Source organism: Protopterus annectens, chromosome 5.part0 (genome assembly GCF_019279795.1).
Source record: "Protopterus annectens isolate FY-2018-M chromosome 5.part0, PAN1.0, whole genome shotgun sequence".
In the NCBI taxonomy this organism is placed as follows: domain Eukaryota; kingdom Metazoa; phylum Chordata; order Ceratodontiformes; family Protopteridae; genus Protopterus; species Protopterus annectens.
Window position 1 is genome coordinate 160,522,339 of NC_056735.1, and position 14,537 is coordinate 160,536,875.

The following is a 14,537-nucleotide window of genomic DNA, read 5'->3' on the forward strand; positions in this document are numbered from 1 at the left end:
AGGGCTAACAAAAATGCACAAAGAATCATTTCATTTACCTAGTTAACAAACAGTTACATAAAAATATAAAGTATAGAAAACAAGGTATTTATTGTAATATACTAACATATCTTCATCAGATCATGTTGATGTCTTTCTCTATACTTCCTTGCTAAGCATGTTTATACCTCTTGTGATGTGGTCCTTTTAAATGCAATGTGTCTTTTAACAAGAACATTTTACTCCATACGCTAGTTTGAAACAACCATCTTTTGTGACATAAAGTAGGACACCAGCTGTAGCTGAGAGGAAAGAGGATGGCTTGAAAGGGAATAGAACCCCATTCTTCTAGCACAAATCATCCATCTTAGTATTTTCCTGTAATGTTGGTACTTCATCAGTCACCAGTGTTGTAGTAGTATGATATAGTAGATGTAAGTATTATTTCAAGACTATAGGCTGCTTAAGAGAGATACAAGAAAATCAATTTGATTTCAGTGACTTGTTATCGCTACCCTTGTCTTGAAAATAATTTTCATTCGGTTGAAATCTGGCTAGGCTAAATGTCATATTTTTAAATTACAAGCTATTGCTTTATTAAAGGTACAGTTCGTAGATGCATATTTTATATTTTTCCTGTCAGCTTCAAAGTGACATTTGCTCGAACAAAGGCTCCTGTCTGGTGATCATAATAAACGACATGCTAACTGGGGCATGTTTTCACTCAGGGGGCAACAATGAATAAACCTGTAAATGTATATTCCTGAAGTACAGGTGAAAACCCCAAGAGAACATTATATAACTGAAATTTCATTTATCAAAGAATTCTTTGCTTTCCCTTCAAGCTTAGTTTAGAATCAGGTCACTGTGTAATGATACACCTCTGCTTTATTTGAAACAAGAGGTTAATTGACTTTGCAAGGCCTGAAATATCCAATGGCAGTGTTTTCATCTATGGTATACAGTGCATTTCCCTACAGTTTCAAGCAGTACTGTGTCTTGTGACAAGAGCTAGCATTTAGTTTGATAGTAAGAAAGCCTCCATTTAGGAGTCCTAGATCCTGAGGGAGATTACATGTGCAATCTGTTTAAAACATTTACAGCTTTGAATTGTGAGATGAACAAACACTGCGCAAAGGAAATACTTTCTGTTCTTCACTGAAAACGAAAACAATCAGGATATATGCATACAAACACAGATTCACACACACACTTATATATATATATATATATATGGTGGTGGTGCTGCGGTAGCATTGTCGCCTCACAGTAAGACCCTGTCCGGTTCGATTCTCAGCTAGAGCATCTTCTGCGTGGAGACATGCGTCAATGGGCGTACCTTCGTTGAAGGTTGTGTGTCAGGCCTGGCAAGCCGGTACATAAAAATCAACTGCCAATCATTAGCAGACTGGAGTTCCACTGTGGCGACCCCTAACCGGGAACAGCCGAAAGACACAAACAATATATATATATATATATATATATATATATATATATATATATATATACGCATATATATAAGCTGTGTGTGTGTGTGTGTGTGTGTGTGTGTGTGTGTGTGTGTGTGTGTGTGTGTGTGTGTGTGTGTGTGTGTGTGTGTGTGTGTGTGTGTGCAATCACAGCTTTGGCATGACCTGGTAATTATTGATTGGTACATGATTGCTCACTTGTAGTATTGCCTAAATCTTTTCCTGCCATTACAAGAAAAGCACTATCCTACCTAAACCAAGAGACTTAATATTAAACCCTCTCACTGGCTATTGTGAGAGATGATGAACATAGTTTCATAGATTCATAAGTAATAACAAGGTATGCAGTCCAGCAGATCCTTGAGGAGCCTTGCACAGCATCCTAGTTACCTCATACTCTTCAGCAAGGAGTTCATTAACAACTCATATCTTTAATCCTCATACTAACTGCCAGGCAGCCACAAATTAATGTAGCGTAGCCTGGGATAAGAAAAATAATTCTGGCTGCTGTGATGACTATACATTTTTTGCTGTACTCAAAAAGCATTGTAGATGTCTTGCTGCTAGATCAAATGCAGATGTTCTAAAGAAGTATCAGGAAACCCTTCCTAGTAATCTCAGGGGAAGAGCACAACAACTTTTCTAGGAGATTAGTACCAAGTCAACCTAGTACACTTAAAGTGAAGGGCAATCTGTATTATACTCAAATCAGGTAGTAAAAGCTTCCATAGCCAAATTCAAGCATATATGACATTTTTGGATTTTGATTCATACAGTTTACATTGGTTTTGTTAGCAAGAAAACAATAAATAACCTAAAGACATTGCCTGCTATGGATAAGCAGGCTACATTGACTAGTTTCCCAAGTCCTACAAAGCTTGGGGCACTTTCATTGTCATTCCACTAAGACAGATAATTAAAACTTTAATTTCCACACGTGTATTCCCTGACATTTGGAAGACAGCTAATTGTTCCAACACTTAAACAAGCCTCCAGTCATAATTCACATTCCTTTCTCTTGTCTTCTCTTGCAAAAACACTAGCTTCACAGCAGCATCTCAGATGCAGGCAAAGAGTAAAATCTGTGCACTACTAATGAGTCATCAGCATGGATTTAGAAAAGGACACTAGAAAATATAGTTCTTACCTATGGTTACCACCATTCCAAATGCCCAAAGTAGGATACTTCTGTACAGAAATGATAAATTTTGCAGGGTAAATTATACCTTTTACCAGTGTAAAGGACCAGATTTCACATTTTGGTAAAACAAAAGCTTAATCTTGTATAACTTGAGTTGATTATATTTTAAGATGTTTCAAAATAACTATTTTATCCAAGTATTAGAGGAAACCTATGAGTATGTTTTGTCCTAAAATCTCAGGACATTTGTTATATTTCATGCCCAAAAGGGACTGCCCTACATAGAGGGACAGGCAGTAACCCTACTGTTATTTCCTTAACAGATGCCTCTATCAAAGCAATAGAGATTGGAAACCTTACTGGGGCCATCATTTGTAGACTTATCAAATGCTTTTAATCATGCTGATCATCTCACTCTGTAGCCTCAGTTCTATCTTCCTAAGATGGTTGTCAGATTTCTGTGTAAGAGATTCATCAGAATCTCCTTATCCCATTCTTAATCTTATCTCCATCTGGTTTGGCAGGAGCTCCAGAAAGCTCGGTCCTTGGACCATTGTTATTTTCCATTTACATTCATTCACTTAACATTACCTTTTATGCTGATGATATTGCCATCTGGGATTCATATAGCTATTGTTCAACATTCAGTAACTCTATAAATTCACTCTGGCCAAACTCTGTAACACTTCTGAGGAAAAGGAAACTTAAAGATAATGTCAATAAAACAAAGGTAATGATTTTCAAACCTCATAAGTGTCTAAGAGTCTATAAAGACAAATGGATTTTTTTAGTCCAGATGATGGGCCATTAAAAGTGGTTCAGCTTCAAGCTCAGGTTTATTGCAGTTTTTAATTTCCTAAGTACTTCAAAACACCAAACTCCAACAATGTAATACAGTTTAAATCCAAATATAACAACTGTAAATATGTATTACATTTCCTAAAAGTAGTTATTGCTAAACAACAAAACACTACAGAAAACATACAGGAACACTAGTAATTAATGCATTGTTTTCCTGATTAGGCATCATTGTTAAAAGGCTAGCATTAGCTTGCCAAAATAAAAATAGTAAACAATATATAAATACTAAAGGTCTGAGCCAATAATAACAAGTACTCAGAACATATACCCCCTTTTTCATTCCTCTGTCAATAATATAATAAAACAATATCCTTAAGAACAAGTAAAATTGGTACAAAAGATAAAGCAAATGAAACAGCGAGTCTCTCCTGAGCCAAACCAATTGACAAAACATACCTAGACAATATTAGATTCCATTGTTATTTAAAAAAAAAAATCACACTAAACTCCTAGCTAAAAATCTTAGCTAAAATTTTGCTTCTCCCTCCACGCTGCCCCAGACACAGTGAAATTAATCAGTGACATAACAGAAATAATGTTTTAAGGAAAACAATGTCAGAGGTAAAACAAACAGCAATCAACAAATCTCTACTAAACACTCCTCCTCTTCACAGAATTTAGCCAAATGGAATCCATGATTCATCCAGTCCTCTGATACTTCAGTCCACTTGAACTTTACCTCCATCACACCTCAAAGCACAAATGGTCTGTAAACTCCAGCTCAAACTGCTAATTTCTCTTTCAGCACTAACTGAGCTATCCCATTGTTTAAGAGCTACATGGCCTGTAGTAAAATAGGTTGAATTCACAAAGGTTACCACAAAGTGTGCAGAATATATACACTCTGTACATTTTCTGAATTCAAGAAAAGCCCTATCATAATGCTTGTGCTGTATATTCACTCAGAAAGGTTATGAAGTGTACACATAATGTACACCTTGTGGTAACCTTTATGAATCCAGGCTCACATTCATATTAGCCAGTCAAGTCCAGCAATCTTGAATCCAACTTAACAAGAAGTGCAATAGCAAATTCCCAAAATAAAATGAAAAAAAAATAGCTTTATGATCTGCCAATCACTCACTACTATTCTTGACAGAATCATCACCTGCAACAGAATAACTGGGAGTTTGTCTTCATCTTGCACTTATCTTCTCTTTCCACATCTATGTCCAAGGAATTCATTTTTCTATTGTATTCGGCATTCATCAGACCTATAATTGAGTACAATCGAATACAGTGGAACAATGACTTACTTGGATTAGATGCTATACCTTTGTTTATAAGTTGCACAACATAAAATGATTTCCTCACCACTGTAGACACGTGATGGTCAAAGGCTAGATTACTATCTATGGATGTCCCTAAGTCCGTGACTAGTGGGTCAACTCTAAGGGGTGTGTTGTCAATATGATAGTTACCAGGGATGAATGACTTCCCAAAGGATATAATTAAGCATTTTTTGGCATTTAGTTTTAGCTCATGGCTCTGACACCAGTTGTTTGCTTGTGTCAGACCCTCCTGGAGAACATTTGTGTAAGTCTAAGATTCAATGGCAGCTCCTAGTTTGCAGTCATCTCCAAATTTAGTCAGCCAGAGGCCACTGACATTGGCCTTGACTTCTGAGAAGTAAATTCCAAAAAGGAGTGGTCCAAGGACTGATCCCCGAGGGACTCCACTTGTAACTGGCCTTTTTGTAGAGGTGGACTCCACAATTCTAACTTCCTAGGTCCTATCTGTGAGCCAGATGGCTATCCACCAAGTGACATATGGGTTTGTACTTAGCCTCTTGAGTTTGTCAAGAATGCCCGAGTGAGGTATTGTGTCAAATGCCTTGGCCAGTCAAGGTAGGCAGTGTGAATGATTTTGCCCTCATCCATTGCTTTGGTGGCCTTCTCAAAGGTGACCACCAGGTTGAGTAGGCATGATCTGCCCATGACAAACCCAGACTGGGTCAGGTCCAGTATCTGGAGATTTATTATATCTCTGGTGATCATCTCAATGATAATTCTTTCCATGGCTTTACATATAAGATTAGTGAGACTTAATAAACTGTAGTTTCCAGGGTCTGAAGATGGCCCATCTTTGTTCAGAGTGATGCCTTTCTCCATTTGTGAGACATGAAGCCTGTTTGGAGGCTACAGTTAAATAGTAATTCCAGAGGCCCTGATAGGTCATGTTTCATGCTATTTAGAAGGCATCCTGGGATATTGTCTGGGCCTATTGATCCATTGTTCTTGGTCTTAGACTTAGAGAGAGCATTAAGGACCTGTTCCCTATTGATAGTAGGGTGAGTTACATTTGATATTTCCTGAGGGAAGGTTGAGGGGGAGAGAGGGGTAAAGTTGGAGCTGAATTTATCAGCCAGGAGGTTTGCATTATCTTCTGGCTCAGTATAGGTGACTCAATTTACAATGAGCTCCACACAAAATTGTGTATTGCCTTTGAGGTTGTGGACATAGCTAAAGAATGCTTTGTGGTTGGCTTTGGCCTGGGAGGCCAAACGTACCTCAAATTTGGCTTTGGTAGACTTTATTTGTCCTCTGAGTTGTTTTGTTTAGTTTGATGACAGTCTTTTTATCCTCCTGGGTGCTGCACCTCCTAATTTTTGCCATGATTTCCTTCCTCCTGTTATACAGCCTATTTATTTTTTAGTTCTACCAGGGTGTCTTGTTTTTGAGTTAGTTCTGTACTTCTTCCTGGTAGGCACAGCTGCCTCTATGCGGCTATTAACATGCTCATACAGGGTTTCTGTGAACAGTTATGCATAGGCAGCAGCATTCTTAGGGTTAATAGGGGCTTGAAATTTTGCCAGGTTCTCATGTAATAGCAGAAGGTTAGCCTTAGAATAGTTCCTGAATATTCCAGGTTTAGCTGAGGGTCCAGGTTTTATTTTTACTTCAAAGGAGACCATTTTGAGTTCTGACCTTACCAGGGAATGCATTACAGTAGTGGGTGTGCAGCGTTCTCCCATATTAGTGAGGACCAGATCCAGTATGGTTGCACCCCTGGTTGGTGTATTGACTATCTGGTCCAGGGAGTTTGTGTTTACAAAATCCAGGAATCTCTGTGCATGTACGTTTGGCCTCATATAGGATTCCCAGTTAATAGGGGGTAATTAAAGTCAGCCATAAATATGGTATTGGGTTGGATATTTAGTGTATCTAATATGTTTAAATACATGGTATGGGTTTCCTATGTCATGGAGGGGGACCTATAGCTTGTAAGGAAGTGGTGTTGGATTTTGCCTATAGTGATTTGAACATGGAGCAGCTCAACTGCATTGTCCTGTTTGACCAGCCTTGACGTATATTTATTTTTGAAGTAAATAGAGACACCTCCACCTTTAGTCCCTGCCTGTGAAGTAACTGGCCTAAATGTGTGGAAAGCATTATAACCTTGCACTGTTGGTGTGCTCCCCACAGCTTTAAACTATGTCTCAGTGACTGCACAGATGTCAGCATTCTCTAGGGTAAAGTGAGATTTTAGGGAGTGGAGTTTTTTGTTTAGACTCCTAGCACTGAGCAGTAATACCTTTAGATTTTCTTGGTTTTGATTTGCTATGTCGGAAGTACTTTCAGAAAGGCACTATGGGGGAAGACAATGTTTTAGGTAATATTATATTCGAAAGCCTAGATGGGAGAGATGCAGACCATCCCTGGCAAAGCATTGTGGTCTGTTAAGCATCTCCTTCCATGCTGACAAATTTTGCACTTTCTTAGAATGACACCAGAAATTAAACCAATTATTAAAGTCAATCATCTTTTGTTCATATTGTGCCATCATCCTTGGAGAAGATAACATGCTGCTCAATGCTCATCTCATACCAGCCTGAGACACATACTCCAAGAGCTCCATGATGTCTCTCTTCATATCGTCTAGGGGGTATATCTCAGGTCATTTATTCCCACATAGACTATGACTGAGTCATATTGGTAATTGTGGTCCAATGACCTGAGTGCATGAGTAATGTGGTGGATCCTAGCCCCTGACAAGCAACTGACTGTGACTTTCTCCTTACCTAGTCTGGTAAGAGAGATATCAGTGTGTTTCACGATGGAGACTCCGATGACTAGAATGTTGGATTGTATGGTGGCTTGCCTTATGAGCTTCGACATAGAGGCTCCATGAGGTGTAGCTCTATATGTTGATGTGGGTGTTGTTCTGAAAGAGCTTATGCTGAGGATATTTGTTATATGTACCTCAACTAGGAGGTCACTCTGTTGGGTTACAATGCTACTTTGCTTCTTCTCTCACCAGAAGCAAAATGTTAGCACCAATCCCAAGATGACAAGCAGACCACTGCCTGTTTAATGATCCACAGACTTGTCCCAGATGATGCAAGGGTCTGTAGGCTTGTAGCCTTTTTCTTGTAGATGTCTTGAATAGCAACCAGACCAATCAGGAACATTAAACACAGTCACTTACTCACCAACCAGAAACAGTCAGGAATCAATGCACTCTGCTCCTTCTCTCACCAGGCCCAGAATATAAGCACAAATTCCAAGTTGTCATGTATAAAGCAGTTGTTAGGCTTTCTGGCGGTCAGCAGTCTCCAGGAAATAATGTCCCTATACTCCTTCTCTCACCAGGAGAAAACAGAAGCACTAATTCCAAGATGACTACTGAGAGGCAGAATGTGGGATCTCCAATAACTGGTGGTCTTGAAATAGATGTTTAAAGGTAAGATGAAAAAATGGTTCACCCTAAACACTGCAGTGTGCACTAAGCAGTTAGATATGAAAGTGGGTAACTTACGTTTTAGCTGTCTTAGGGGAGAGCCACTATTTTTAAAAGAGCACAATAGATTGAAAGGGGGTGGGGACTTTTATATTCTGGTACAATGGAATACAGTTAAATGGCCAATAAATTTAAATAGTTGAAGGGGAGTGATTTCACAAAATGATAATTTTCTGCTTACTCACACCAGACAGTGAAAGTAGAGAGGGAAGGAGATATATGGTCAATTTAACATAAGGGGCAGGCAACTAGAAATATTATATGTGTTTCCCATTTGAGAGGGAAACACATATAATCCCCTACATATGCTATTTTCCTCATACATAAGTATTCAGCATGTATGTCTTTTTTCTCAAATAAGTAAACATTTTTCTACCAAGTTAACATTTTTTATTTGTTCAGGTATCTTTCATCACTGACTTGTTAAACTTCCATACCAAAAAAATGGCACTACCAAAATCTTTACTTCCTTTGTTGTGAAATATATTCTGGTTATTTTTATCTCACCAAATCCCTTTACACTTCATTTTGTTGAAATGCAGGCCAGCTTTTTTAAACAGCTTTTTGATCCTTATTACAACTTCACTTATCTATCCCTTGCTTTTTGGTATTAGAAGTAAATCATCTGCATATGCCATACATATTGGCAATATAACATTTCCTTCCATCTCACATCTTGCCTCCCACATCTCATACTTACATATCTGTACTGCTGCATTCATTACTAATATAAATAACCATATACTCAGCATGCATACTTATTTTACTTCTCTCTTAATACTTACTTTTTTCCCAATCCATTTATTTATCATAACTTGCACCCATGAATTTTCATAACATTTCTTTATTACATTACTATTTTTCTCCTATGCCATATACCTCTAACATCTGTCACATCACTTCATGGCTCAATTTATCAAATGTTGTATCTAGGTCACATGCTATCATTCTTACTTCTTTATTTTCTTTCAGTATCATATCTGCTACTTCGTTCACTATAATTAACATTTGCACCTCTCTTCCTTTTATACCATAAGTCCCTACTACTACTACTGCCTCATCCAATATTTTCTCCATCCCTTTTTATAGTATTTTCATAAATACATTATACTCAGTATTCCCTGATGTGATGGGCCTCCATTTTTTATATATTTTCTTTCATATAAATTGTATCACTCCACTATGTCTTCTTCCATTATAACTTCCTTCATATATTCATTTAATTTAAAAAAAATTCTCTTTTATCATTTTTCTTTTCCTTATAATACTCATAAATTATACCATCTAATCCTAACACTGATTCATTCTTGCCTTCTTTTATCACTATTTCTTTTATTGCTATATTATTTTCTTTAAAAAATCCTTATTTTCAGCTATTTTTACATTCCATTATTCTTGCCCCTTCATCTTTTCCATACATTTTCTCAATAAAATTATCTACCACCTCCATTATATCATCTTGTTTGTATTTTATGTGTCTTTTGCCATGCTTAATGTGGGGAACACCTTATTTTATTTTCAGAAAAAAACATTTTTGTCTATGTAACACCATTTCTACTTTTTTCTATACTTTTCATACAGCAGTTTTTCTATTTCCCTTATTTTGTCACTTACTTTTTCTATATCTTGTTTATAATTCTGTAAAATGTCTTTATATTTATCTTATTTATTTATTTATTTATTTATTTATTTTTATTCTTGTTTCCATTTCTAAATATATTTTATACTTCTGCTTATATCTACCACTGTGTCCAGTTTTGAATAAAATCCACTTGAAGACCACAACGTTGGATGAAGAAACTGCCAAGTAAAAAATGCAAACTAAAGCCACCAAGGCCATTTCACTATGTAAAAGATGTAACAAAATAAGTCCAATAATAAAGTTTAAAGGATATTGCCAGAACTTTTATTCCTTACAATACGATAAAATGATAACCGCTTTTGGACTAAGCCTTCATCAGATCATAAAATTCAAAATAGTTAAACATCATTTAAATTAGAAACATCTTCCAATCATATTCCACAAAATAAAAATTAGACCAATCATAATAATAACAAGTCATAAAATGTATATGCAAAAGTTAACCAATCAAAAGTTAGGGTTTCTTCGTCAAAATGATTAATCTGAATATTCAATGTAGCCTGTGATGTTTAATAGCATATTCTGTGTTGTTGATTACATTCATTCATATTTAAAAAATTCATATGCAGAAATTGTAAACACCTTCCTGTCCCGTATGTTAATAAGAGAATCAACGACCATACGAAGCATCCCAATTGGTTTAACCACGAGTTATTCAGACTGCATTATTCATGAAAAAATAACTTAGTTTGGTATAAACCTTTTATAACTACAGAAATTACCTATTTAGCAGCAAAAAAACAGAATCAATTAATATAATCAATAAATAAAAGCCAGAAATCACTATTTCATATAGTGATTAACTGACCAATCATTTTACTTGAATTGCAAATACAACCAATCAAGAGTCAGTTTGTTGCCAATAGAGATAGGTCCATTGCTGATACCTCATTCAATTAAAACATTTGGTAAAGCAGCTTACCAAATCCCAAAATAAAAAGAATTAACCAGTCAAGGTAAAGATAAAAATATTCAATATAGCGAGAAGCCGATCTCATAATCAAATCCATCACTCATATTGCAACATCAAATCACCAAAATAGATCTAATAAATAGAATCAGTTTAATATTATGAGATGTGTATCTTTTGGTTCTTTCCTAAAAATATATAACCACGTTCCAGTACTATGAACTGATTTAAAATGATTGTGCTAAATATCCAAACTGATTCAACTACGAACTACTGGATCACAATATTCATAAAAAATTAAATCTAGTATAGACGTTAAATCAAACAACAACAAAGTACTCCCAACAGAGTAAATACCTCACCACGGAAAATGAAGAAAAGAGTAAGTCCAACAACAGCACAGCATATGAGGCGACCAGGCTTACTTGAATTATCCAGAATACTCAAAGAGAGACATAAATACAACAGGTTATCACTTTCACGTACTGCTTCCTCAGACGTTAGAAACTCAAATGCTGCAGTTGCACTCTTTAAATACTGCAACAGTCAAGGATGAGGGAGCATCTATATGCCATTAGGGTTAAGTACATGCAAAATGCATTAGCAAAACATGTTCCTTTTGGGCAAGAACATCACTTTAAATTTATGGTCATAGACTATGTGCAGCCCATAATTAGGGAGGGCAACATCAGAAACAATACAGAGAAGAAAGAATCCAACTGGATAGTAAGTCTGAGAGCTGATAAAGGCTATGGACTTAATGAGAGAGCCTCTATCAAACCTATTTTGAGATCTAGGAGTTTGGTTGTTTCACATTAATCTTATAAATACACTGAGGGGGTGTCTAGCCCTTTTTTACCTTTGTCATATATATAGATTTGTGATATATGTGATCAGGGTAAAACAATAATGTTTTAATGCAGAAGTGAGGTTGGAAATGAATGCAGCTTTGATTTTTAGATAGGATGAGATATATTGAGTTTGTGCTCATGTCTCCTTTTTGACTTTATGACATTTATGGATAGTGAAATATGTACATTTATGTTCTGTCTAGAAATTGTTTTGTAGGATGTATATATCCTTTAACTGCTCTGAAATTTTACATTTATTTTTTATATATAGGTAAAATGGCTAATATGTGAGCTGATTCACTCTGAATGTTTTAGGTAGAATAGTTTTAATTCTGAATGTATGCTCAATGACAACATGTGTAGTGTTTCATTTAAGGTTTTGATTATGTACTGTTATATCTGTTATAATGGCAGTTTTTAGTGTCAATGTTCAGGAATAAAGTATGTATATTTATTGTTTTATATTGTGTTATCTGGCAGCAGGTAGAAAATGAAGTTGTTTCCCTTTAAATGGTTAAGTGAAGGGCTCGCTCTTGACTGTTGCAGTATTTAAAGAGAGCAACTGCAGCATTTGAGTTTCTAAGGTCTGAGGAAGCAGTACGTGAAAGCGCTAACCTGTTGGATTTATGTCAATAAAAGATCTTTGCTTTTATACACTCTTTGAGTATTCTGGATAATTCAAGTGAGCCTGGTTGCCTCATACATGGTGCTGTTGTTGGACTTACTAGTATAGACTTTAATAACTACAGAAATTAATGTTCATCCAGTATTGATAACAAATAATAATTATCCGTAATAGATAAAGAACAGTCACTGTTTAATACAATAGATGGCAAACCAATCATTTTACTTAAAATAAAAAATTAGCCAATCGTCAAGTAGTTCATAAGCAGTGAGGATAGGTTCATTACTGGTTATCTTATCTAGTTAGAAGCATCAGTAGATCAACCTATCAAATCACACAATGAAAAAATCAACCAATCAAAATGGTAAGAAGCAGTGTGACAAACAGGTTTGTCTCATAATCCAATCACCATCATTCGTATTACATCAAATCGCTCTAGTAAAATAACCATACTTATTAGGTAGATAAATCAGTACAAATGATTGGTCAGTTAATCACTATATGAAATAGTGATTGTTGCTTTTTTATTTATTGATTATATTAATTGATTCTGTTTTTTATGCTGCTAAATTAGTAATTTCTGTAGTTATATAAACATTTCTTCATGTGATTTTTTTAATATGAACAAATGTAATCAACAACAAAGAATATGCTATTAAACATCACAGGCTACATTGAATATTTAGATGAATCATTTTGACCAAGAAGCCCTAACTTATGATTGGTTAACTTTTGCATATACATTTTATGATTGGTTATTATTATGATTGGTCTAATTTTTATTTTATGGAATATGAATGGAAGATGTTTCTAATTTAAATGATGTTTAACTGTTTTGAATTTTATGATCTGATGAAGGCTTAGTCCAAAAGAGCTTATCATTTTATTGTTTTGTAAGGAATAAAAGTCCTGGCACTATCATTTGGAGTTTATTATTGGACTTATTTTGTTACAGGAGTAGTTCCTGTGTCTGGCTCATGGTTTAATTCAGGCTATTGATCCTTCTTATAAATTATTTTCTGGTAAAAGACAGAGAAAAACCTATATATCTGAAGATATTCACAATTCTTACCTGTACAGGAAATGAAGAAACCAATGAAGGGTTTTCTCCTTAGATTTCTAATTCAGTCTCATAGGACAGTTCGCTTTCTGATTCTCCATGAGGGAGTTACTCTTTCTCTGAAGTTATTATCAGAAAGTTCAAGTGTTTTGAGTGGGAGAACACTGAAGTTTTGCAGTTCCTTAGAAAACCCTATGAGCTGCTAAAGAGGGAATTTCCAGAACCTTCACCCATTCCTCCAGTTCTGTTAGCTTTGGAGGATGCTTGCGTGTATTACTGCCTGTAATTTTCATGATAGTCAGCCAGTTGCCTCTAAAAAGACAGATACAATGTATAAAGTACCTCAGTATTTTGAGTTTTTACACACTCTTCCTAAACCTGACTCAGCAGCTATAGCTTTAGTTAATCCTACTGCTGCTAAACATTTAGTTAATTCCAGTCCTACTCTTTTTGATAGGGATGGAAAGATTATTGATAAGTACAGGGGAGACATGTATGCTTCTGCAATTTAGATGTTTAGAATTTTGAATTATTTTGCTCATATGTTACAGTTTGTTTCAATTGTGAACATTTTGCAAATGTTTTACCAGCAGTTTCTTCTTGTGAGGAAACATCTACTTTAAATAATTTAGTTATATCTACTGTGCAAGTCACTACTCATTGTTTACATTGTATGCATGTATGACTCAGTTGATACTTCTTCCAAGGGTATGGCCACTGGTACTATTTTGAGGAGGTTTGTCTGGCTACATTCTCAGAACCTCCCAGATGATGCTAAAATTATAATTTAAATTTTCTTTTGAATAGAGATTTAGATTCTGGCCCCAATGCTACAAAGGTATCAAACAGTGTGATGAAAGTGATAAGCTGACACAGGAAATCTCTAAGATATTTCACTCCTACTTTTCCCAATTTTCTAAGGGATTGTCTAATCCCTCATCCAGTTTTGGCAAAAAAAAATAAAAATAAACAATCTCAATGAACTTCAGGTAAACTAATGGTTAAAAAGAAATGGCAAAAGGGTTCCAAAAAGAACAAGGATAGTCCAACAAGTCAAAATGACTGTTCATGGGACCTTAATACCCCTCCCAGTATGACAGACTTATTTTCCTTTCAGAAAGTCTGCATCTCAACTTTTCTCTTGGTCAACAGATAGTGTCAGATGAATGGGTTCTCAAGATCATTCATGAAAGTTGGAGGACATTCTTCTTTTCCTGGGTATAATCCCTCATCTACCAGACCAAATTATTTTATTTTTA